This window comes from Eumetopias jubatus, unplaced genomic scaffold (assembly GCF_037043125.1).
Source record: "Eumetopias jubatus isolate StellerSeaLion01/CBP00866 unplaced genomic scaffold, mEumJub1_p1.0 scaffold_2, whole genome shotgun sequence".
Lineage (NCBI taxonomy): Eukaryota > Metazoa > Chordata > Mammalia > Carnivora > Otariidae > Eumetopias > Eumetopias jubatus.
Genome location: NW_028274808.1, coordinates 35,387,761 through 35,414,471, shown reverse-complemented (window position 1 = coordinate 35,414,471; position 26,711 = coordinate 35,387,761). Strand labels below are relative to the sequence as shown.

The following is a 26,711-nucleotide window of genomic DNA, read 5'->3' as shown; positions in this document are numbered from 1 at the left end:
CATACAGTACATCATTAGTTTCTGATGTAGTGTTCAATGATTCATCCGTTGTGTATAACACCCAGTGCTCATCACAGCACGTGCCCTCCTTAATGCCCATCACCCAGTTACCCCATCTGCCCCCCCATCTCCCCTCCAGCAGCCCTCAGTTTCTTTCCCAGCACTTTGGCCTGCTCATCGGATTTCAAAGCAGCCAAACCCAGGTTCTCTGTGGGCCGTGGGACGCTATGAGGAAGGAGCCAGTGACTTGGGAAAGCAAAGCCGCTATGGGGGGAGGCAGCAACAAGGAATTAAATGATTTCTTTGAGTGTCCTTTGTTTCAGTAAAATGTAGTTTTCCGAGTAATTGTTTGCCTGACGCAATAGGGCCTGCTGGGCCTCAGGGTGTAAATCTTCCCGACAAGGGGTCAGTTTTCTGTTTTTTCCTGCAAGGCCGCGGCCTCGCAATTTCTGTGGGCCAGCCCAGCAGGTCTTGAATTCATTAGTTTGGGCCACTTGGCTCAGTTGTCTCCAGCACCGTTGCCAGGGCTGTGGGCTGCTTGGCATACTCCTGTCTGCCGTTTCTCGCAGGAGGCCAGGCCTGCCCAGGAGAGGAGGAGAGGAAGGGCAGGGGGGCAGAGGAGGAAAAGGGGAGGGAGCAGCCGGTGCAGAAGGGCGGCCAGGATGGGAGGGAAAGGAAAGGAATAGAAGAGAGGAGAGGAAAAGTGAGAGACCCTTAACTATTTGCTGGCTAGCCCCAAAGCCTCAGAAAAAAGAGAAGAAGCTTCAGAAAATTGTCTCTGTCTCAGAAAAGGAGCCAGGCTATGGGAGTGACATGTGGGGTCTACCTGCACGGCTGTACAAGGAAGCATGTTCTTGAAAAACATCTTGGGGCGCCTGGGTGGCTCAGTCGTTGAGCGTCTGCCTTCGGCTCAGGTCATGATCCCGGGGTCCTGGGATCGAGCCTCGCGTCGAGCTCCCTGATCCATGGGAAGCCTGCTTCTCCCTCTCCTACTCCCCCTGTTTGTGTTCCCTCTCGCTCTGTGTCTCTCTCTGTCAAATAAATAAATAAAATCTTTAAAAGAAAAATCTTGATTCCTGGCTACAGAGAGAGGAGGGGAAATAAAAGGCCCATTTTCGAGGGTCTGAAAAGTCTCTATTACATTGCCCCTGCCTCTCTCCCCTTTCTCTTCCCCCCCCCGCATTTATTCCCATTTAAAATATAAAGACATTTTTAAAAAGCATTCTTGTGCTTCCTTTTCCCTTTCTACTTCCTTCATCTTTCACCCCCCCCAACTCCCCCGCCCAGCTCAAATTCCATCCCAACCCCACTTCTTTACATTCACAAGTACCTGAGTAAATGTGACTCTTCACATCCCTCAAACACTGTCCCTTTCTCAGGACCACCTTAATCTCCTTCCCCATAAATCTCCTGATTAAATGAGGTAGAGTGTTGGCATCCTTAGGGACATCCAGGCATCTTAAATGAACAGAGAAGACCAAAGGTCTGTCCTTCCAAGTTCACCAGAATGTCTCCTTGTTGCCAACGGGAATACATCGGGTGTCTGGATTAAGCACCCACCACACAGCATCACCCAGTCTTTGCCAATCAATCCACATCTACCCTCTCTTGACTTCCAATAAAGAAGGGTCATTCTGATCCACAAAGGCCCTTAATCCACCACCCCAAGTAAAAGCTTTGGGCAGAACTATCCAGCGGGTCCTGGTTCCTTCCTGCCAGGTTTGTAAAACCTAGTACCTCAACCATCTCTTGCCTGACTAGTAAAACATGCCCTGGGGAAATATCTTTAAACTCCACCATTTGTACTTATGTGTGAATTTCAAACCCTGTGTTAGGTCAACCTACAGATACTTGCCTTTCAGTCTTCCCTAATTGCGGGATTAAAGGCTTTAAAATTACTGCAGGCAGCACCCACCCAGGGAAAGGTGTTTAAGGGGGCAAAGTGCTCTTTTCCCTGGTCCTGATGTAGACTGTAGACTTCTTTCCCTCTGAGGCCAGCCTAGAGCCCAATCCCTGGAAGCCAAGTTAAGAGGGCCACACCCCTGGGGTAGAGAAAGAGCTATGAGATGCCACCAGTGGTGAGTGAGGGCACTTGTGAAATCTCCCTCCTCCCCCACCCCGACCCTCCCAAAGGTCTGGAGAGACAGAACTCGGTGTGCTCATTACAATTAGGTTAACCTAGACACATTCCTGCCCGGACACAGAATCCTGGGCTGGAGTTCCTGGGAGCCCCATGATTGTGGGGTTCTCTGTGCTGGAAATAGCAAGAAGCCCCACCCCTTTATTCTAGGGCTCCAATGAGGAGAGCAGCACCGCCTGGTGTGTGGTTAGCACAGCAGGAGGATATTTGTCTTGGTCTCTGATGTATATCTTGCCTGAGTTCTTCGGGGAATAAGGTTATGGTACCAACACCATCATTACATTTTTTTTTTCGAATTGTCCAGATGTGCATGACACTGTGCTAGGCCGATGAAGCTGGATCCTTCTGCAGGGTCTGAAGCTTTCTCTGCAGCGTGGAGAGCCCTGGCCCATTATGCGCTCATACCCTCGTACCATTGTGCTCTACAGCCTGCCTCTCCTCGTGGAGCCAGTCTAGGGGGAGCAAACGTCTCTTCTCTAAAAAGCTGCAGAGGTCTTTGGGGGATCTTGTGCAGGCTAAACCAGAACGCTTATTTGCTTTGGTTGGTGGTCTCTGCCACAGAGCTAATGAGCTGCAAATACTCCCCTTCAAAAGGAAGGGCTGAGCCTTTGAAGCCTGCAGGGACCCGCCCAGAATACCACAGCCTCCAGCTGCAGGCAGCCTTTCCCGGCACAGCCCTGGAGAGCAACTCGACGGGAATCAGAGAGTGAGTCCCACCAGCCTCCCCTCCCGGGCACACCCAGCCTGGGCCTCCCTGGTGGAAAAGGGGAACGGTTTTGCTTTGCACCCTGCATTTTGGGCATGACACAAAGAGAGTAACGAGGACCATTTGTTGAGTAATTAAATATATGCCAGCCCCTGTGCCAAGCACCGTACATGTGTCATTTTCTCTTTTTCTCAGACCTTAAACATACAGAAACGAGGGCACAGAGATGTTCTGTCATTAGACCAAAGTCACACAGCTGGTAGGTGGCAGATCCAGGACTTGACCCTAGGTCTAGCTGACTTCCAAGACCATACATCTCAACATATGGTAAATTGGTTTTACTTCACTTGGTTTTATTTCTATAAAACCCTGGAAACGAGCCTTGATCTACATGTGTCTGGGGCCCATGTGCTTAAGACCAAATAGAAATTGGTCTACATCCAAAAGAAATCATGCTATCGGGCCAGTGATCGTCTCTCAGAGAACATGGAAAAAAGTCTTCTCATTTAGATCTCTTCTTCTCCCACCTTCAGCCAAGGCATCTGTTTGGTGGGAAGATTTCTGAGTATAATACTGTCAACTTCTAGTGAAATTTGGAACAGTAAGGACTGTGGGTGGCATTTGGACAGCTAGAGAGAATTTCTGCTTCCTAATGATTTCTGAGAACTAGCTATAGGTCGCTGACTTGGTCCCCACGCAAGAGCAGCTGGTGTTAGTCCAGAAGGCAGACAGTTCAGCAGAAGTGAAGAAAAGCAAGTTCGAGAAGCAGATTGAGAGCAACAGTAACCTAACAAAATGGTATTGAGGATGTACCAAATGCTCAAAGCTCACAGCAATGGGTGAGCATTAAGTGTGTGTGTGTGTGTGTGTGTGTGTGCACGCAAGTGTGTGTTTGTGTGTGTTGGGCAGGGGTGTTGGGGAAGGGGAAAACCTGAGAAATATAAGACCCTCGAGGCTTTTGCAAACTGGTCGAGGAGAAAAAACCAATATCGTATATAAAATCACAGCCAAAAGGGTTTGTGTTACAGTGCATGTACGTGCTAAATTATTCAGAACAGACCATAACTGCAATAGAAGGCCCAACCAGCAGGACTTAGACTAGTAAGAAGGGTCTTCATGGGGTCTGAAGAAAACTTTAGCCGGCTCTTGCAGGCTGAGGAAGTTGCAATCAGGTGCTGAGCAGGAGAGGGCATTCCTGCTGAGGAGCATCCATATGAAGACTATAAATAAAAACTCAAATCAAGTCTGCATTGTACTTTAAATCACAAGCTGTTAGGGCTCACGGGATCTTTGGAGGCCATGTAGTTAAGCCCTTCCCTTTGCAGACAAAAAAACAGGCTGAGAGAAATCAAGTTGCAGTGGATGAACCCTGTAACCTCCTTGGGCTTTAGTGGATATTGGTCTCCATGGAAGTGGGATTGCTTTGTAGACAAGATCTCAGTTAACCCAATAACATCCTTGGGAACCAGCCAGATGGAGATAGTGGCCAGAGCCGTGGTGGTGATTTGATCCTTCGTATCATAGCGAGCTAGAAAATAACCAGGTCCCCCACGTCTGCTCTGTCAGACTCTCCAGCTGCAAAGCAATTGGAAAGGGGCGCTGTTTGAAAGGTGGGGGATGAGGAGACACCTCAGACTACCAACTGGCCTCCTGGCACCCGCTCTTGCTCCTTTCAATGTGTTCAACACACTGCAACCAAGTATAATTGTATACAATGAAATTCACCCATTTTAAGCGTGAAGTTTGATGAAAATTGAGTAACCGGACATAGTCCTGTAAACACGACCACTCTCAAGACATAGATGTTTCCAGCACCATAAAAACTCTCCTGCAACCACCACCGTTGATACCCTCCCTGCCGACACTCACCCCAGGAAACCACTGATCTGTTTTCTGTCACTACAGTTTCACCTTTTCTAAAATTCCATATAAATGGAACGAGGCAGCACATAGTCTTTTGTTTGACTTATTTCACTTACTGTCATGTTTCTGAGATCTGTCCATGTTGCATGGATTCATGTTTCATCCTTTTTGGTGCTGAGTAACACATGGGTCTTCCACAATCTGCTTACCCACTCACCAGTAGACGAACATTTGATTTCTTCCCCAGTTTTAATTATTTTTGAATAGAGCTTCTGTGAACCTTCAGGTACAAGTCTTTGTGTGGACTTACGTGTTCTCTTCTCTTGGGTAAGTATCTGGGAGTGGAATTGCCAGCTCATAGGGTGTTTAATTTCGTAAGACACTGCCAAAATGTTTTCTGAAGTGGCTGTACGATTTTGCATTCCCTCTGACACTGTGGAAGAGTTCTGGTTGCTCCACATCCTCACCAACACTTCATTTTATTGGTGTTTTTAACCTGACCTATTTTAGTGGGTGTGCAGGAGTATCTTGTTGGAGCTTACTATGAAGTTACATCATAACTAATGACCCATCTTTTCATATATTTGCTGGACATTCTTATATCTTCTTTTGAAAAGGATGTGTTCAAATTGCCCATTTTTTACTGGTTGCTTGTCTTCTTATTGAGTTATAAGAGTTCTCTGTATATTCTGAGTACAAATATATTCTGTATGTTCTGAATACAAATCCTATTCATAAGTATGCTTTGCAAGTATTTTTTCTCAATCAGTGACCTGCTTTTGGTTTTCTTACTTATGTCTTTTGAAAGGCCAAAGGTTTTAATTTCATTTTTTAAAAGATTTTATTCTTGAGTAATCTCTATACCCAATGTGGGTGCTCAAACTCACAACCCCAAGATCAAGATGCTCTACCAACTGAGCCAGCCAGGTGCCTCAAATGTTTTAATTTTAGTGAAGCTAATTTTATCAACTGATGCATACTTTCTGGATCTTTGTGAAATATTTATTTAACCTGATGCAATAAAGATCTTCTTTTATATTTTCTTCTAGTTGTCATTTCATGTTTAGCTCTGTGATTCATTTTGAGTTAATATTTCTGCACAGTTAAAGGTAAGGAACAAGGCTTAATTTTTTAAATACAGGTATTTGGTGATCCTAGCACCATATATTGAAAGGACTATTTTTTCCAAGTGTCTTGCCTTGCCACCTTTGTCAAAAGTCAGTTGATGATCCTTAAGCAGTGGAACTATTCTTCATGATATTTAGTGTTGGATACCGGCCACACATTTGTCAAAACCTATAGAATGTACAACACCAAGAGTGAAACCTAATGTAAGCTAAGGGCTTTGGGTGACAATGATGAGATCAATATAGGTTCATCAGTTATAACAAATGTACCTCTCTCGTGTGGGATGTTGATAGTAGGTCAGGCTGTGTATGTGTCAGAGTAGGATGTGAATGGGAACTTTTTTTTACTATCCACTCACTTTTGCTATGAACCTAAAACTGCTCTAAAAAATAAAGTCTATTAAAAAGAGAAAAAATAGTCTATTTTTATTTTTTTAAGATTTATTTATCGGTGAGAGAGAAAGCCTGAGCAGGAGGGTCAGAGGGAGAGGGAGAGAATCCCAAGCAGACCCTGTGCTGAATGCAGGGAGTGCACCATGGGGCTTGATCCCAGGACCCCAAGATCATGACCTGAGCCAAAGCCAAGAGTTGGACACTTAACCAACTGTGCCACCCAGGCGCCCTTAGTCTATTTTTTTTTTTTAACAAATCAATTGACTATATAAGTGTGGGTCTATTTCTGACTCTCTAGTCTGTTCCATTGAACTGTCTGTTATTTCAATACCATACATCTTGATCACTGTAAGTTATGACAAGTTTTAAAATCAGATAATGTAGGTGATCCAACTTTATCCTTCTTTTTCAAAATTATTTTGGCTATTCTATGCATTTTGTCTTTTTCATATAAATTTTAGATCAGCATGCCAGTTTCTTCAAAAATACCTTACGGATTTTCGCTAAGATTGCACTGAATCTATAGGTCAGTTTGGGGAGAATTACCATCTTAATTATATTGACTATTCCAATGCATTAACACGTAATCCATTAACATGGAATTCATTTAATTAAGTCTTCCTTTGCAATGTTTTCTAGTTTTCGGCATACAGATCTTACACATCTTTTATTAAATCTATTCCTAAGTATGGAGACTTAAAAAAATTATTTTCTCGGGGTGCCTGGGTGGCTCAGTTGTTAAGCGTCTGCCTTCGGCTCAGGTCATGATCACAGGGTCCTGGGATCGAGCCCCACATTTGGCTCTCTGCTCAGCGGGAAGCCTGCTTCTCCCTCTCACACTCCCCCTGCTTATGTTCCCTCTCTCGCTGTGTCTCTCTCTGTCAAATAAATAAATAAAATCTTTAAAGAAAAAAAATTATTTTCTAAATGTTCATTTCTAATATATAAAAATAAGATTGGGGCGCCTGGGTGGCTCAGTCGGTTAATCATCCGACTTTTGATTTCAGCTTGGGTCTTGATCTCAGGGTCATGAGTTTGGGCCACTGCGATGGGTTCCACACTGGGTGTGGAGCCTTCTTAAAAAAAAAAAAAAAAGATTAATTTCTGTATATTGACCTTATATCCTGAGATATTTTTAAGTTTATTAATTCTAGCAGCTCTTTTTAGAATCTTTGGGATTTTCCTCATATGCAGTTATGTTATCTGCAAATAAGGACAGTTTTACTTCTTCCTGTCCAATATATATGCATTTATTTCTTTTCCTTGACGTTTTATACTGGCTAAAACCTCCGGTACAATGCTGAATATAAGTGGTGGGAGAAGGTATCTTTGCCTTGTTCTTAATCTAAGGGAGAAATCACTGGGCCTTTCACCTTAGAGTAAAATGTAGGTCTTAGAAGATCCTATGAGAAAGTTCCCTCCTATTCTGAATTTGCTAAATGTTTTGTTTGTTTGTTTGTTTTTGTTTTTGTTTTTATGGAAGGGTGTCTAATTTGACAAAAGCTTTTCTGCATCTGTTGAAATGATCATATTGTTTTCCTCCTTTATTCTGTTAATTTGTTGAGTTACATTGATTGATTTTGAAATGTTAAGCCAGTCTTGCATTCCTGGAATAAATCCCACTTGGTCATGATGTATTACCTTTTTTATATGTCACTGGTTTCTATTTGCTAATATTTTATGAAGGATTTTTATGTCTCTATTCATGAGGGATATTGGTCTATAGTTCTTTTTTTTTTGTAATATCTTTATCTGGTTTTGGAATCAGGGTTATACCAGCCTAATAAAATAAGTTGGGAAGTGTTCCCTCCTCCTCTATTTTCTTAAAGAATTTTTGTGAGGTTAGTGTGATTTTTTTTTTTTTCCTTAAATGTTTAATAGAATTCACCAGTGAAGCCATCTGGACCTGAAGTTATCTTTGTGGATAATGTTTTAACTATGAATTCAATTTCTGTATTTTATATAGGTCTATTAAAGTTTTCTACTTCTTTCTAAATCATTTTTGGCAATTTTGGTCCTTCAAGGAATGTGTCAATTTCATATAGGTAGTCACATTTACCCGCTCAAAGTTGGCCACAATATACCTTTATTATTCTTTTCATGACTGTAGGATCTATAGTAATGTTTTCTCTTTCATTCCTCATATTGTTAATTTGTGCCTTGTCTCTTTTTGTCTTGATCTGTTTGATGAGAGCCCTACAAATTTTACTGACCATTTCAAAGAACCAGCTTTTTAATTTTTATTTTCTTCATTGTTTGTTCATTTTCTATTTCACTGAGTTCTGGTCTTTATTATTTCCTTCTTTCTATTTACATTGGGTTTAATTTCTCATTTTCTAACATCTAAATGGTAAACTTAGGTAATTGATTTTAGGATTTTTTTTTCTGATATAAGCATTAAACCTAATACATTTCCCTCTATGCACTGCTCTAGGTCCATCCCATAATTTTTTAATAAATTTTTAATTTTAGAATATTTTTAGATTTACAGAAAAGTGGCAAATATAGTACAGAGTTTCCATATACCCTTCACCCTGTTTCCCCTATTGCTGATATTTCACATTGCTATGGTACATGTCACAACTAAGATATCAACATTAATATATTACTATTAACTGAATCAATACTTTTTTTGGATTTCATAAGTTTTTCCCTAATGTCCTTTTCATTTTCCAGAATCCTATCCAGATATTCCATTATATTTAGTCACCAGGTCTCTTTAGTGCCCTCTTGACTGTGACAGTTTCTCAGATTCTTTGTTATTGGTGACCTTGACTGTTTGAGGAATACCAGTAAGGTATCTTGTAGACTGTCTCTCAGTTTGTCTCTCTCAGGTTAGACTGGTGTTATGGGTTTTGAGGAGAAAGACCATGAAGGTGAAGCGCCATTCTCATCATATCATATAAAGAGTATGTATCAGCATGGCTTATCAATGACAGTATTAATCTTGATCAGTTGTCTGGAGTTGTGTTTGTCAGATTTTTCCACTGTAAAGTTACTTCCCATCCTCCTCTCCCCCAATCCCTTTCCATACTTTACTCTACAGCTCATACTCAAGAAGCATTCACATAATTTATCCGGAATTCTCCTGTCCTGAAGACTTGTCTCTTCTCCCACATTTTGTTTATTCAGTCATTGATTTATATCAATATAGATTCATGGATATTTATTTGATATTTTGGGCTATAATCCAATACTGCATTATTGGTTTTGTAACTCAGATTGTCCCAACTTTGGTCATGGAGCTTTTTTAGGTTGCTCCTGTATCCCTTCAACATGCCCCTATCCTTTTGATTTTTGAGCATTTCCTTACTCTCTGGCACAAGATGTTCTAGGTTCATCTTGTATATTCCCTGTTGCAGTCCTATAATCAGCACTGCTTTAGCAGCATCCCACAAATTTTGATGTGTTATATTTTCATTATCATTTAATTCAAAATATCTTCTAATTTCCACTATGACTTCTTCTTTAATTGATGGATTATTTAGAAGTGTGGTATCCAATTACCAAATATATGGAGTTTTCCTAAGTATCTTACTGATTTCTAATTTAATTCCATCATAATCAGAGAAATATTCTCTATGATGTCGATTTTTTGGGGGGGTTGTTAGATGATGCTTTATTGAAAGATTCTCCTTTGTCGTTCTGAACTAGCTGGGCATGCCACTGCACCACCTTTGATGTCATCTGTGAGGTCATGAGGGCAGCACCCATCAACATTGCAGCCCACAGACTGGGCAGTCCTCAGAATGTCTTTAAAGCTTCCAGAGAGTTCTCCGGCTAAAGATCGGCACCACATCTGACAGACAATGTTGACAGTCTCATCAAAAGTGACATTTCCACTGTGCTTAATGTTTTTCTGCTTCCGTCTGTCTCTTGATGGTTCCTTGAGGGCTTTTTTAATCGGGGCAGAGGCAGAAGGTATGACTTTAATCTGGGCTCTCTGATCTGAATGGTCAGTGTCGCTGTAAACCTCAGACCCTTCCAATGTCATCACCAATCTTTTTTGGAGATAGACCTAGGTGGCTGATGTTGGGAGCCAGGGTAGAAATGGCACTCACTTCCCTACAAATGCACCTCAGGTATATGATTTTGATCTGGTTGGGGTTGAACTTAGGTGGCATGGTGAAGGCGACTGGTGTTAGATGAACCCAGATTTGGGGGGACCGAAGACAGCTGCACCCTCACCTCCTCCCAGCCAAAAGCCAAAAAGCTATGATGTCAATCTTTTTAAATTTAAGACTTGCTTTATGACCCAGCTTATGATCTATCCTGGTAAACACACTATGTGCCCTTGAAAAAAAAATGTGTGTTCTGTCATCATTCAGGTATATATAAATAACAATTCAGCCAAAGTGATTGACACTGTTGTTCAAAATCAGTTTTTTGTTGATTTTTTTTTTGTCTCATTTTATCAATTGCTGGGGAGAGATGATAAAATCACCGATGATTGTGGAATTGTCTATTTCTCTCTTTAATTCCATCAATTTTGTTTCATATATTTTGAAGCTTTGTTATTAGGCATATACATATTTGCAAGTAAAGTCATGGTGAAATGATCCTTTTTATCATTGTGAAATGTTTCCCTTTGGCTCTAGTAATACTCTTTGTCTTGAAGTCTCCTTTTTCTTTTCTTTTTTTTTTAATTTTTTATTGTTATGTTAAGAAGTCTCCTTTTTCCTGATGTTAATATAGCCACTTCAGCTTTCTTATACTTAGTGTTCACATTGTATTTTTTTCATCTATTTCTTTCAACATGTCTGTGTCTTTATATTGTGTCTCTTGTAGACAACATATAGTTGGATCTTATTTTCTTCAATAAGACAATCTCTACCTTTTAAATGAAGTATTTTAATCCATTAGTATTTAATGTAATTATTGGTATGGTTGGATTTGGAGCTGCCATTTAGATTTTTTTTTTTATATTTTTCTTCTGATTTTGTTATGTTTTCTTTTGTTCTACTGTTCCTCCATTCCTATTTTTTTATTTCAGCTTTTTCTTAAGATTTAGGTTTAATTTTCCCATTGGCTTTTTAGCTTTTCTTCTTTGCATTATTTTTAGTGGTGGCCCTGAGAATTACAATACACATCCCTAATTTTTACAAAATGCTTCTAGTAAACATGGCTCTATTTCACACAAATTATAAAAACCTTGCAAGGGGCACTTAGGTGGCTCAGTCAGTTAGGCGACCAATTCATGGTTTCAGCTCAGGTCACGATCTTGGGGTCGTAGGGTTGGGCTTCAGACTTGGTGCAGAGTCTGCTTGGGATTATCTCCCTCTCCCTCTCCCTTTGTCCCTCCCCCTGCTCACGTGCTCTCTTTCTCTCAAATAAATAAATAAAATCTTAAAAAAAATAAAAACCTCATTACTGTGTTGATCCATATTCCTTCACCCTCTCTTAACCTTTATTTTGTAGTTGATATGTAGAAAGAGATTTCCTTTAATACTTCTTTTTTTTTAAAGATTTATTTATTTATTTATTTGAGAGAGAGAGTGCACTCACATGTGTGACCTGGGGGGATGGGCAGAGGGAGAGAGAGAGAATCCACAAGCAGACTGACTCCCTGCTGAGTGTGGAGCCCCGACTCGGGGTTTGATCCCAGGACTCTGAGATCATGACCTGAGCTGAAACAAAAAGCCAGCTGTTCAACCGGCTGAGACACCCAGGCACCCTAGTATTTTTTTTTTTTTTTTAAGATTTATTTATTTGAGAGAGAGTGTGTGTGTGCAGGGGGGAGAGGCAGAGGGAGAGAGAATCTCAAGCAGACTCCATGCTGATTGTGGAGCCTGACACAGGGCTCCATCTCACAACTCCAAAATCACAACCCTGAGATTACAACCTGAGCCGAAACCAAGAGCCAATAGCTTAACCTACTGAGCCACCCAGGTGCTCCTTCCTTTAGTATTTCTTGTAGTACATGTTTGCTTATGGTGAATTCTCTTTCATTTGAAAATATCTTTATTTAACCTTGACCCTTTATTTTTTTAAATAATATAAGTGCTTTATCAATAATCACAGATCATCCTTGTGGGCCAAGTGGTCAACCAGACATGCAGGACCCAACCACAAGTTCAGCTCAGCCCTGAGCCTCTTGCTCTTACTCCAATAGGTTGAGCATGTGGCCTTACACATAGTGCCTTTCACATTGCAGATGATAGAGCAGTTCACATCATCCATGAACTCCAAACACACGTGTGCATTGTCCCTGCAAGCTGGTCCTACCCATCACCTTGGTAACCCTGGCCAGCTTGATGGGCTGCACACAGCTTGTGTCCATGATGGCTGCTCAGCAGCAGTCACGTGGAAAGCTAACCTTGATTCTTGTAGGACATTTTCACTGTAGTGAATTCTGGGTTGCCAGTTTTTTTCTTTCTCTACTTTAAAGTTATTCCACTCTTCCAACTTCTACGGTTTTTAATGGGAAAAGGAACCTAAATTGAATTGTTGTTCCCTTTATGTAATGTATTATTTTTCTTTTGCTGCCTTTAAGATTTACTCTTTATCTTTGACTTTCCACAGTTTGACTATGATGCATTTTTTATTTTTATTTTTTTAAAGATTTTATTTATTTATTTGATAGAGAGAGAGACAGCAAGAGAGGGAACATAAGCAGGGGGAGTGGGAGAGGCTTCCCGCCGAGCAGGGAGCCCAATGCGGGGTTCGATCCCAGGACCCTGGGACCATGATCTGAGCCAAAGGCAGATGCCCAATGACTGAGCCACCCAGCCGCCCCTATTTTTTTATTTTTTTGCTCTCTGTTCTTCACCTTGGATAATTTCTATTGGTCCATTTTCAAGTCCACTTACTATTTCCTTTGTCATCTTCACTGGTTATTAAGTCCATTGATTTCTGATATTGTACTTTTCAATACAATAAAAGTACTAAAGTTTCAACTTAGATTTTTTTTCCCTTTTCTAACCACTTAGGTTTTTTAAAAAATCATTTTTCTCTCTCTGCTGAGATTTGCTATCTTTTCATTCATCACGAGCATATTTTCTTTTACTTCATTGAGGATAGTTATAGTTGCCAGTTTTAAATCCTTGTGTGCTAGTTCTAATATCTGGGTCATCTCAGGGTCATTTTCAGATTTTCTTTTCTCTCAAGAATGTGTTCCAAATCCATGGCTTTTTGTATGTCAGATAAATTTGGGTTGTATCCTGGTCATTATAAATGTTTATGAAAATTCTTGATTCTGGTTTGTTTGTTGTTTTTTTTCCCTCTGATAAGAACAACTAACTGTTTCTTGGGTAGCAGTACCTGTGTTCCTGTGTCTGTTCAAATATTTTTTCTTTAACTGAATTGCTATCAGTCTGTTCTGTAAATGTATGGTACGAGGGGCCACTGAGAGGTATGGGTAGTCAGAATTTGGGATCCTCTTTGGCTCTTTCCCTTCTGTGATTCCTCCACTCTCTTCAGCAGCCACAATTTCTCTGGCTTCAATTTCCTGGTTTCCCAGCCCAGAGAGATTCCAGTTTTTCCACAAATGCCTTGCCACCTCACTGCACTTGTCCCCAGGGGAAAAGCCACAAAAATGAGAACTTACTTTGGAAAAAAACTCCCTTCCTCTGAGAGTGTACTTCCATGAAGAGTCTGTCTGCTTCTGTTGATTCTCTGCTGCCTCACGTAGCTACAGTTTTTGCTACTTATCCAGATTTTTAGTTGATTTTTATAGGAGAGACAGTCTGGTAAGATCTTACTCTGTCATTACTAGAAGCAGAAACCCTAGGATATTTTAAAGAGCAAATATCATGTCACTCCGTTGCTGAAATCTCATAAACATCTTATCATTGCCCCTAGAACTAAGTCCAAAGTCCTTAGTATGACCTTCAGTGAGTCTCCCGAGCAGAAAACAGAAGGCACCCTCAACTGGAATTTAAAGACAGTTTAATAAAGAGCCTGTTTACAGAAGTTAAAGGAACAAAAAGGGAGATTAAGGCACTTGGGACTAGCAAAAGTGGGAAGTCATTGTGACTGCTAGGCTTTAACAGGCAGAGTGAACAAAGGGTGTTACCAAAACTAATAAAATTGGGGCCATAGAAGTGGGGCCACCCAACAGGAACTGTTGTTATAAGATACAGCACTTGCCAGAACCTCAGCACCCAAGCAGGGTGAGAGTAGAAGAAATATCATGCCTTCTCTCCCCTATGTTCTCTGATCTCCTACTCATGCTTCTGTTGCCCAGACCCAGCTGGAAGTCAGAGGGCTATGTAGCCCAGGTGATGCAGTTTTTAATGTTCAGCCTTTGGGGACTGCAGAGCACAGCAGAAAAGGACCTACTCTAGCCCATTCTTACCCCTATTGTTTCCTCCAGCACAGCCATACCAGACATCTTTCAGTTCCTCAAATACCTCTTCCACCCTTTGTCACATGATGTCCCCTCTATGAATGTTCTACCCGCCCCCCCCCCGCCCGCCTTTGCCAACTTCACTGCTGTTCAGCCTCCTGTTGTCAGCTTACACCTAAATTCCTCAGGGAGATCTTTTATGACTCCCTAGACTACATAATGACTCCTTTTTGTATATTTCTAAAGCTCCCTGTACTTCTCTCTTACAACACCATGTTCATTAGTGACTAATTAGTCATGTGTTATAATTTAATTATTTCTCTAACATCTGCCTTCTTTAAGAAACTGTGGGCTCAAGGAGAGCAGGAGTGATTTCTGTTTTGCTCACCAATCTATCTATTGTGCTAGCACAGGATCTGGCCCATGTAGTGCTCAATCAGCATATGTGGATTGAGTAATCAACATGTCTATCTCTTGCTGGAATATGAGTGAGCTGACTATGTACTATTCATTTCTGAATCCCCATCTCCTAGCACAGTGCCTACCATATAATATGTCCTCAATAAATGTAACTGTATGTATTAATAAGTAAATAAGACCATTTTAAACCTATACCACACTTGAAAGTAATGAGTCCTATTAACTGAATGCTCACTGTGAAAAGAAGCCTTATCCTTCATTTGTCCTAAAATTGCCTCTTTCAAGCTTCGGAGGCTGCCCTCCTCCTCCCCAGTTTTCAGATTTTCAGATTAGTCTGTGTCTACCTCTCTACCATGTTTTTGCAGACTTTACTTGTCCTATCTCACACACGTTTGACTTTCCAGATAAAAAGAGCCTCATCTCTGTAATCTCTTTATACTTGGTCAGACTTCAGCCCCTAGAATACTTTATTCCTTTCTTCTAGAATTTCTCAAGCTCTGTCATGTATTATTGATCAGCGAAGATCAGAAATGCCCATAGCACTGTGTTCAACTGCTAGGTTCTTGCATCAAAGAAGGATGGGGCTTTCTCTTTCTTTCCAGTCTTTGTCATGATGAGCAGTTCAATCAAATCCTTGGAGAGTCAGTTTCTTCATCTATAAAATAGAAACAATATCTTCTGTGTCAATTACGCATCATTGAGTAACAAACCACACAGAAGCTTAGTGGCTTATAACAACCATTTTATTTGCTCATGATTCTGTGAGTCAGCCATCAGTTTGGGTTCAGTTGGTGGTTCTTCTACTGTTCTTCCTGGGGTCACTCATGTAGCTGCAACCAGCTGGCAGATCAGCTGGAGGCTGGTTGGTGTAGGACCTCAACTGAGACAACCTGTCTCTGTGATATGAAGTCCCATCCTCCATAGACAGGCCCTGGCTTCTTCACATGATGGTAGAAGAGTTCCCAGCAACAAGAGTAGGCAAAACCCCAATATATAAGTACTTTTGAAGCCTATGTTTGCATCACATTTACTAATATTCCATTGGCTGAAGCAAGTCATAAGGCCAAGCCCAGAATCATTGTCAAAGGGGCTACACAAAGACATAGATACAGGAAGAATGACTCATTGGGGACCACTACTGTAAGAATTTACCACACTTGTTTATTTCAGAGAGCTAAGTAAGGATCAAACGAAGGAGATTATACTGGCACACCACAATGTCCGATGCAAGTTATTATTTTAACAATGTATGTAATTCCATCATTTTAATTTTATTTGTGTTTCTGGGGGGTCTTTCTTTTTTTTACTTTTTTTTAAAAGATTTTATTTATTTATTTGAGAGGGAGAGAGAGAGAGCGGGCAATTGAGAGCACAAGAGCAGGGGGAGGGAGAAGCAGACTCCCCGCTAAGCAAGGAGCTTAATGCAGGGCTTGATCCCAGGACCCTGGGATTATGACCTGAGCCAAAGACAGCCACTTAACCAACTGAGCCACCCAGGCATCCCTCTGGGGGGTCTTTCAATGACCCCAATGAAATTCAAGTCCCTTTGGAATGGGGTTAAGTGTTAAATTGTATTGTCCCAAAAAGATATGTTGAAGTTCTAATCCCCCAGTACCTCAGAATGGGACCTTATTTGGAACAGGGTCATTGCAGATGTAATTAGTTAAGATGAGATCATATTGGAGTAAAGTAGGCCCTTATAAGGGCCTTGTCTTATGTCAAGATGGACATGTAAAGACACAGAAATGAATACACAAGGAGAGTACCAGGTAAAGACAAAGGTAGAGATTAGAATTATGGTGCCACAAGCCAAAGAACATCTAGGGCTACCAGAAACTTGGAAGAGGCAGGAAGAATCCTCCCCGTGGAGGGTTCGGAAGGAACATGGCCCCCTCAGCACCTTGATTTTGGACTTCTGGCCTCCAGAACTGTGAGATCAAAAAATTCCTATTTTTTTAAGACACCTAGTTTGTGGTACTTTGTTACCGCTGCCCTGGGAAACTAATACAGATGGTAAATATCTTTAACCCCCATCAGCTTCATCCAAAGAAGCATGAGATAGAATGAACCAAGAGTCTCTGAGAGTCAAAAGTGCAGGCCACTCATCATCTGCTGAACTTGAACAAGTGCCTAAACCTCTCTGGGCCTTAGTTTCCATATGAATGTTCACAATGAATGTTCAGAGAGAGGTTTGCAGTAGATCTGTGTTTGTAAAAGTATGATATGGGTATACCATGGTAAGGTACTTGGGATAATTTTACATGGGTACAAGGGGAAACATTTTTTTAAAGAAACCTGTTTTTTTTAAGTTATTTATTTATTTGAGAGAGAGAGAGGAAGGGAGGGAGGGGGGAAGAGCAGAGGGCGAGAGAGAATCCCAAGCAGACTCCTGACTGAGTGTGGAACCTGATGCAAGGCTCAATCTCATGACGCTGAGATCATGACCTGAGCTAAAATCAAGAGTCTGACACAACAGACTGAGCCACCCAGGCACCCCAAGGGGAAATATTTTTTCATTTTAATGGTTAATACTAATTATGGTTATCTTGAATGCATGCAAGTAAGGCTGGTTTTCCATTTATGTTGGTAATATAAAAACATGTAGGTTTTTAAGGTCCCAATTTAAATAAAGCTATGAGTAAATAATAGAACAGTTGGCATATGTATTTGTCAAAAACTGTGAAAGTGGTGTGTGAAAGACTGACATTTGGGGAAACACTGAATTATATATTCTCAAAGGATCCTTCCAGATGGAAAATGCTAGGATTTTGTAGATCCATAAAGATGCCTATTAGAGTACAGCACAGATGAGACTCTAGAGGAAGACAGGTGGGCAGTTAATAGAGAGATGAAAAAGGCATAGGGATTTCTGAAAGAACCCAAGAGGGGCAGAGGGCCCCTTGGTGCTCTTGAGAAGCATTTTCTGATTCAGGAACTGTTTGCTCCATACCCATCATATATCCTTACCCCAAAGCCACCAACTCACTATCTTTGCCAGGATATCTGACCCTTTCTAAGTTTATGTGACTGGAAGTCCCAGGCCCTGAGACACAAACCACCTCCTCACCCAAGAGGCAAATGGTAACAACTACCAGGTTGAGAATCTGGAGACCCTCACAGTTGGACTTGGTTCTGTGCTGTGTTCTGTTTTTCTACTCATACATAATATGGGGTCACATTTGACTACAAGTGGCTCCTGGCAGCTGAAGAAAGGGCAAAGAGCATAAAGAGGCATGAGTCATAGCCTTCCTAGGAGACCCTTAGTGCTGGAAGGGCCCTTGGAAGTCATCTAGCCTCTAGTGTATCCCCATGGGATGTCACCCAGCTTCTACTGAACACAACCATTGACACGATACCCTTTCCATTGTCAAATGGCACTTAGGGTTAGAAGTGTTCTTCTCTGTGATAGGCTGCAGTCTCCCTCCTTATAACTTAGATTAATGGATCTTTGAGTAGGAAGGACCCTCAAGCAATCATCTGGTTAGTCCCTGCCTTTTATCAGAGCAGGTGTTATTATCCACACTTTTCACAGGAGACAATGGAGACCTAGAGAGGTTAATGGCAGAGAGGAGGCTCCCCTTTTCCAGTTCAGTAATGTCCCATTATGCCACAGTGTCTCATGTACCTCCCAAAAACCATATCTCCAAAGAGTCACATTGGGGTTGGGGTTTCAACATGAATTTTGGGTGGACACAATTTAGTTCACAGCAGTAGGACATTGGAGATAACCTACTCAAACCATTTATCCAGATAAGGAAACTGTGGCCCTAAAATGCTGAGGCAACATCTTGCCCACTCACCTCCTGACAAGCCCTCACATAAGGGCTGCCAGTGCCACCCTGGAATGGAGCTGGGCTCCAACCAAAAAGCATACATACATCTAGTAGCTCAGTTCTTCCTGCTGGAGACTCATCTCCAAATTTCAAGACCAAAGACCCTCCTTCCAATTTACCCTGTGGTCTGGTAGACCCTGGAAAATGGCCACAGTGGCCATATGTTGAAAGAACTTGCCATCTTTCCAAGAACCTGTCCATCAATTCTGTACTTACTGAGCCCATCCCAGGATGCAACCGGATTGTGCTAAGTGATGACAACAAGCTGGTAAGACAGAGCTAATTTTCGTGCAACTATTAGAGAAAAATTAAGTGCTAACAGCATGTGTGGGACTAACTCCAGCATGTCAAGGGTTCCAAGAAGTGAGGAGTCAGGGAGTGGGAGAAGGCTTCATGGAAGTCATGGGACTCCAGTCAGGTCTAGAAGGATTCATGGGACCTAGACAAGCAGAGAGGAGGAAGGAGGTGGTGGCAGCAAGGGTGGTGACGGTGCCTTGTGAACAAAGGACTGAATCCAGGTCAACCCCAGGAATGGGGTTGGGAGGGTGATGAGGGGTCCAACTTTGGTGCTGAGGATGGGTGAGAAAGTACTGGGAGAGACAATCTCTTTTGCCAAATTAAATTCTTTCATTCTTTCCTCCTTCTCCCCCAGCCCCCCATCAGCCAGGGCAGAAAGGCCCAGAGATTCCCCAACAGGAGGCTTCCCAAGCACATTTACCAACAGCAGACCTTTTATTTTTCCATTAGAACAGGCAGCTCCTCACATTTTCTTACTGTCCTCCTCACCCAGGTTTTTCGTCCAGTTTTGGCGGAGGGAGCCAGTTTTGGGTGGGGGGAAGCTCCAGCTTAATAACTTGAGCAAAGCCCAAGTTCTTGGGGTCTGAGGTGCAGTGGGGTAAAGGGTTTGGCCAGTAGGTCTTTCCCTCTTGGATTTGACAAGAAATGGGCAGGTCATAGACAGCTGTGCTGAGTATTTATATTACGCAAAAGGCCGAGTCAGCCCTCCTTCCTGCCAAGGTCAGCAAGCCGCATTCCCCACGGTTTGGGTGTGTGGGTGTCTTCTGGACCGGCAGGAAAGTCAGCCAAGAGCCCAGGCCTTAGCTTGTGCAGACCCACAGAGACTGGGGAGTTTCTATTCCCCAAATGCAGCACCAGCTAGCCTTTAGATCTCTTCTTTCATCCCCTGACCTTCCACCCTCTTTTCACCAAGCATTTAGTTCACTAGGGAACAGGACTTGGGGGGAGAGCATGGAAAGGGGGACCCAGGCCTGGGCTTAGTTAGGGTGAGGGGCGTTGTGAAGAGGACAGGAGGTCCCAGGGGGCAGACTGACAACAGTGATACATTTGCTGACAAAACTTCAGTCAAAGCTCCAGGGGGATTTTGCCTCCCTACCCCCCACCATGGCCATCATCAGCCACACACACACATTCTTACTTTATACTGCTGAAGCCAGACTAAAATGGACATCACTGAAAGGTGGAAACAGGTAGGGACAGGACAATCTGATTGCTGAATATGGGAAGGAGCAGAGTTGCTCCGACTGTTCCCTTTAGGAATTAGCGGTGCTAGATAAGTTTGGGAACCAAGGATTTCTAATGTGCAGATAAACCTCCCATTTTATTTCAAATGTGCAAGGCAGCTATTTCCTTGTGCCCCGGGCTTCCTTTCTGCCTCCACAAATCTTTACCAATCCCTCAGGATGCAGTCCCGGGTTCAGGTTCTCTGGCATCCATCCCTCATGAGCCGGGGACCTTGATGTTAATTCATGGTCCGCCTGGTACTCAGCTGGGTCTCTCTAAATGAGTCCCCACCCGTGGGTCCCATGGAGAAGCCCAAATGGGGAGATTCTACTACTCTGAATTTCCCTGGATCCCCGAATACCTCAAGAAACCCAATTCATTGTGAAGACAAGAGATGCGCATAACAAATACAAAAGGCTGGTACAAATAGCAAGGAGAGTGGCAAGAGAACACCAGAATGATCCAAGAGGCCATCAGATGTTTTTCTCTAAAGATCTGTTAGAATCAAAGCTCAGGGCCTGCCACAAGAATCAACCTGGCTCAGGTCCTCTGCAGCCCATTGTGAAGGCAAGCCAGGAATCCCTGAGCTGGGTGTCCCTGCAGGTGGCATTCAAGAGTGTGACCAGCGGTTGGGGCCTGAAAGGCAGAGTCTGGTGCTGAGCTCTTTGTAAGTGAGACCCAGGAGTCCCAGTTTAATTAGAATTCCTGCCTAGGATGAAGGCTGACGGCTGCCAGCCCAGGCCTGAGCCATTGGTCACGGCCCATAAAGGCCACACACGAGTCATGGAGCCAGGGCGGGCTCTGCTTCCCTTGTAGGGGGAGTTTTAGAAGTTTTTGTGATCCCCGCCTGCAACTCTGGGCTCCCCAGGACTCCATCAAAAGGCTCTTCTCTGCAGACATGTGTAATGACACCTGATGAGGACCTGGACCTCTCTTGTCCACTCAGTGGGGTCTCTGTTCTCTCCCCACATCTTCCAAGAGGCCACTCCTATTGCTAGCACACCCCCACCGCTGCCTTTGATCCCAGCTGCAGGGACTGCCATTCCAAGTCCCATGTGTCCAGGACGGCTGCACGGCTGGCACGAGGACCAAGCCAACATGCTCCATGAGGGTGAGTAGTTTGAGAAGATTGACATCAGACACACACTTAAAACTGTGAAATAGGCTATAAACTTCATACCAGGTTTTCTAACGATGGAGTTGGTGGTGGCTGGCGGTTCCTCTGCTCTACAGTGCTCCCCAGGGGCTCCCGCGGAGACCATGAACATGAACCTGCAGCCAGGGTGGGGGAGAGGCTGAGGCTCTGTGCAGCTCCAGCCTCTGGGCAGCTGTGCCCCCAAATGAGAAAGTATTTGCCTGCACTCCAGTCTGCAGAGTGCGACCCGGAAGCAATCAAATACCCACAACAAACATTCCAGAAGTTGCTTCAGATTCCACCATTAAAGCTTCATCCTTTCAGTTCAACATTCTGGATCCTGCTAAAAAGTTTCCCAGAGAGGGGTAGTCCTTTAACAGATTCTCAGTCATTTACACTTTAGTGTGAATGAGGGATCTGGGACCAGATTAATTTGGAAAATTAGGAGGCAGGAGCCTAGGGTATCAGGGTTCTGAGGGGGAGGAAAGTTGTGAACTGAGCCCAAAACAAACTAAATCATTTTAAGTCAGAGGAAGTTCTACTCCCTCATCGATGGCACTGTGGTTGAGGGCAAGTCATTGAGTCAGATTGCTGAGGTTTGACTTCTAGAGCTGCCACTTACCAGCCACTAACAAGCTTCCCTAACCCTAACGAGCTTCGGCAAGTTGCTTCACCACTGTGTGCCTCAGTTGCCTCAATTTTAAAAGAAGGAAACTCTTGGCACCATCCTCCTATGTTGTTGCAAGGATTAAGTAAATCAACGCATGTGTAAAGCATTTTGAGAACAGAGGCCAACACAGAAACTGTAAGTAAGCAACATATACGTGTTGCAATTATTATCTACAAAACGAGGGAGGAAGAAGGGCGGTCTTGGTGTTCTGTTGGTAAAGTGTGCAGCACTCCAGGAGGCGGGGTTTGAGAATGGTCTCAGAAAGTGAGTACCTTTTGGCACCCCCCCGAACAAAGTCTCTTGGCGTGGGTAAGACGGTTAAAGTCCAAAGAAATCCTCAGAGAGGCCATCCCAGTGGCCCTGAACTCTCCATCCCTCTGCCTACAAAACCCCATTCTGGGTTACTACCAACTTTCTGTCTTGCATGCAAATGTGCTGCCACGCTAATAAATCAATTCCCAACCATTAAGAGCCTGTAATAATCCTTTTCACTCGGTCCTTCAAGCCTGTTTTACTCAGCACCTAATTAACTAATAGCCGAGATTTGGGACTTCTTTCTCCTGGGAGACTCCTTACTGAATCCCTTCCCCCAGAGTATCTTCCCTGTTGCCCTTGGTTGTCTTGCTGATAGAACCTGTCTCACAAGGTGGATTGACCGAGCCAGGAGATGCTCACACAACTAGAATGTGGGAATATGGGGCCACTATGCTAGGAAATGAGGGATAAATAAATACATTTAATTTAATTAACTAAACAATCAATCATTACTCAAACATAAAGTCCTCCCGTAAGGTCTGATTTTAATGTTTCTGTTAAGAAAGCTCAGTAAAAAATAAATAAATAAATAAATAAATAAATAAATAAAAGAAAGCTCGGTAAATCATAATGTTAATCTATGAGGGCGGCTCTCAGCTCACTCCCTCTCCTCACTTACAGATTTTCAAAATATTCATATTGTTCAAGATCTAGCCCTAACTCACCCATTGGCTATTCATCTTTTTCACAAAATTATTTATTGAACACCTACTGCATGCTAGGCCCTGAGCTAGGAACAGAGGTACAAATATGAACCGAGAGCAGAGGTCTCCATAAAGGGTACACACACCTGGAGAGGGGCACTGGGTGAGTTAGGGGTCAGTAAGAAAATATTACAAGTTCTGTTGGTATTTAATTTTAAGCTTGCTTTCTGTTAATGAAAGTCTTTATGATGACTATCTAATAACAGGAGTATGTGTGTATGATTTTTAAATAAATATCGAAACATCAAGTATACTACTTAAAATTTTTTAGCCATGGGATGCCTGATCGAAAAAGTTTAGAGATGACAGGTATAGCACAATGGTTCTTGAAAAGATCCGTGGGAAGCGGGGAAGAGAATCAGAATGCCCCAGAGAGAAGTTTTTCAAAATACTTTCATCTATCCTCCTGCCCGGAACCATCACAAGTTCAAGAGAAGACGAGATGGAAACCTGTTACAATTTTTTAAACCTCCAGGGATTTCTGGTACTGCTCCTACCCCAACTCCAAGTCCCAGATGAGAAGGGCCCATCTCTGACTCCTTCCAGCAAGCTCTCCTTAACCCCCTTCCCCAGCCTACACTGCCATGTCCTGGGGTCTCCATGTCTATGCATAGGCTTGGTGTCACACTCAGCACTGCTGGGTTTTTCCTCCTGCTGCCTCTTTTCAGAAGGTGGGATGAGGGACTGGGGGCACCAGAGTGGGGCAAGGAGAAGATGGGAGTGATGGCCTCCACACAGAACTTCTGGGAGACTGCCTTAAGTTATTCATCTCACAGGCATGGTGGAAGGGGCATTCCTAGGATTTTGTTACCTTGAAAGAGCCTGTGGTCTCACCCTTCTGTGCAGGACAAAAAGAGCTAGGTTGGTCACCACAGGGGCCTCACCACCCTTTCTGTAGACCTCTCTCTCCCCGTTCAGGACCCCCTTCTCCCACCAGCACCCACTGTTCTGTTGCCTCTCCTGTCCCCCGAGGAACTTAACACTGAGAGAAATTACGCCTTATCCTAATCAGAGGGCTGACTTAGGACAGGGAGAGAAGTTTGGGAGGGACAGATAGATGGTTGTGAAATAAATACTTAAGTTAAATGTGTCAGCTACGAACTGCCAAGCCCACTCTGGCCTGTCAGCTTGGTCTGCCTGCCTCTTGCGGGCTGGGAGCGGGGCCGCGAAGCTAAGCTCTTTGTCCAGGGCTGGCCTATAATGGGACTAGAGTTGGACACCTGACCCCAGGGCATCCCGCCCACAGGCCAGCTGGCAACCCTTGAGGCAGCCTGAAATAAAGAATTCGGGCTATCCGACCAGCTTCCTTCATGTGCAACGTAGACAAAAAGGGAAGGTTGGGAAGCTAGTCAGAAATGAGACCCACGAAGAGAAGGGAGCTCACCACCACAGGGAGACCATATGCCTGAGGGAGCACTGTGGGGAGCCACTTCCTAGAGCTGCCGCGCAACTACAGCTGTCTGGTTCTAGTTCTGAGGCAGCATGAGCCAGGTGATTCTCGAGGTTGTTCCTTGCAAACCATAGAGCCAAGCAAAACCAGACCTTAGTTTAATTGACTTCTTTCCAGATGGTTCCTCCAGATATGGAATGGGGGGCAGATATGTGGACAAGGCCACCCCACATCCCATTGCCTCAGAGTAGCCAACTTCGCCTGCTCTGGCCCCCACAGGACATCAGTATCTGTCTCCATGGTCTTCAGGGTAACCCAGACAAGAGAGAGATCTGGGGTTCAGCAAACCATTAGCTCCACTCTGTGAAAAGCAGGCAGCCCCTCAGAGACAAATGGGCGGAAAACTGATTCCACTGGTGACATTTCCTTTCCTCATCTACTAGAACCAAGATAAGGCTTGAGGCCTGGCTCTCCCCATCTCCACACCCATCTTGGGCTTCACCCTGGATTGTGACCCTTTCTACTTTCAGTTCTGCCCTGGATAGTCACAGTGGTGGGATTTCCTCACTAAAAAAATATTGATTGAGAGATTCCAATTTCCCCTCAGAGATGGTCTAAGACCCAGCCCTCCCTGGAGGTTGCCTAGGTGAGCATCATTCTGAGGCAACATAGATCTTAGGAACTTATCTCTGTCTTCATACGCTTTCTTCTTAGAAAGACATCTGCTCTCTCACCCTAGAGAACCAGAAGCAGTCAGTCTCATGTCTTAGCCCACTCGGACTCCTTTGGTAAAGCAAAGGGTCTGCGCTAAATGAGGGAACAAGATGTTGAATGGGGCTCTTCCGAGTTTTCAAAGATTACAGCCACGACCTAACATGAGGGCAAGAAAGGCAAACTACAGTTAGGACCTCACATTCTATGTTCAAGGTTACCAATCAGGTCACATAGGACAGGCTGAGAGGAGCCAAAACCAGCCTGCCTACCACCAACCTAGTCCATATAAGAAGGGTCCAAGGGCAAGAAGCAGGGTCACTGGACTTCCGAATCCTGCAGTAATCATGAAGGGGCTGCCTGTGCCCAAAAGAGGAGTGAGGGGGACTCCAAGAGAACCTCTCATAAAGGTTAAAGATGTCTGAAAGAAGGAAAGACTGTCATCTCATCCCCGCTACTAGATAATGGCTGAGCGATAGAACCCGTTGGATTGCAGAACCTGTTGGATCTGCAGATGAGAAACTCTGCAGAGAACATTCTGGGAGCCTAGCAGCAGGGTGCAATGGCATTTTGGTTCCCCTCCACCTACAGAGACCAAAAGAGGGTGCTTGGTATTCCTTTATATTTGGAAACCCTTGTGAGCAGACACTCTATTAATTTCCAAGGGCTGCTATAACACAGAACCACAGAGTGGCTTAAAACAGCAGATATTTGTTGTCTCACAGTTCTGGAGATCAGAAGCCCAAAATCAAGGTGTTGGCAGGGCCATGGTCTCTGTGAAACCTATAGGGGAGAATGATTCCTTGGCTCTCCCTAGCTTCTGGTGGTCTGTCAGCATTCCTCAGTCTTCCTTGGCTTGTAGCTATAGCACTTCAGTCTCTTCCTCTGTCACCGAATGGCACTCTCCCTGTGTGTGTGCCTTCACATGGTCATCTTCTTGTAAGGACATCAGTCAGACTAGATTAGGGGTCCACGCTACTCCAGTATGACTTCTTCTTAACTAATTACATCTGCAATGACCCTATTTCCAAATATGGTGGCATTCTGAGGTGCTGGAGGTTAGGATCTGACATATCTTTGGGGAGGGGCACAATTCAACCCATTAACAGATACTGTTGGTGTACTGTTTTTGGACCAGATATTTCTGAAAGTGGGAGAGTGGGAGGCTCACTGGGCTGGGCAGTGTCAGCTGGACTTGAAGGGACTGTAGCCTAGAGTGTCTAAAAAGAAGGTGAGTAACTCCCATCTATCTATTCTAGTGCTATATGGTTTCCGGAGGATATGAAGGAAACCCAGGGATTCCTGTGGTTGTGTATGAAGGAACGTGTGGTTAACAGAGAGACAGGAACCAGGGGCTCCAGGGTAGCCACAGAGCTGAATAATAGGACATCGAAACCAGAAGCGGGGTATGCTCCACTGGACAGCCCAAAGGGAAACTCTGCTGCCCTCCTGAAAAATATTCCTCACCTTGAAGGGGGCCACAGGCTTGGAACACC

At 43.6% G+C, this 26,711-nt stretch overlaps 1 pseudogene; it reads right to left on the bottom strand.

Annotated features, from left to right (window-relative positions):
- Positions 1-9,848: 9,848 nt before the first annotated feature.
- On the bottom strand, positions 9,849-10,223 carry LOC114224815 (large ribosomal subunit protein uL11 pseudogene; annotated as a pseudogene).
- Positions 10,224-26,711: the final 16,488 nt, after the last annotated feature.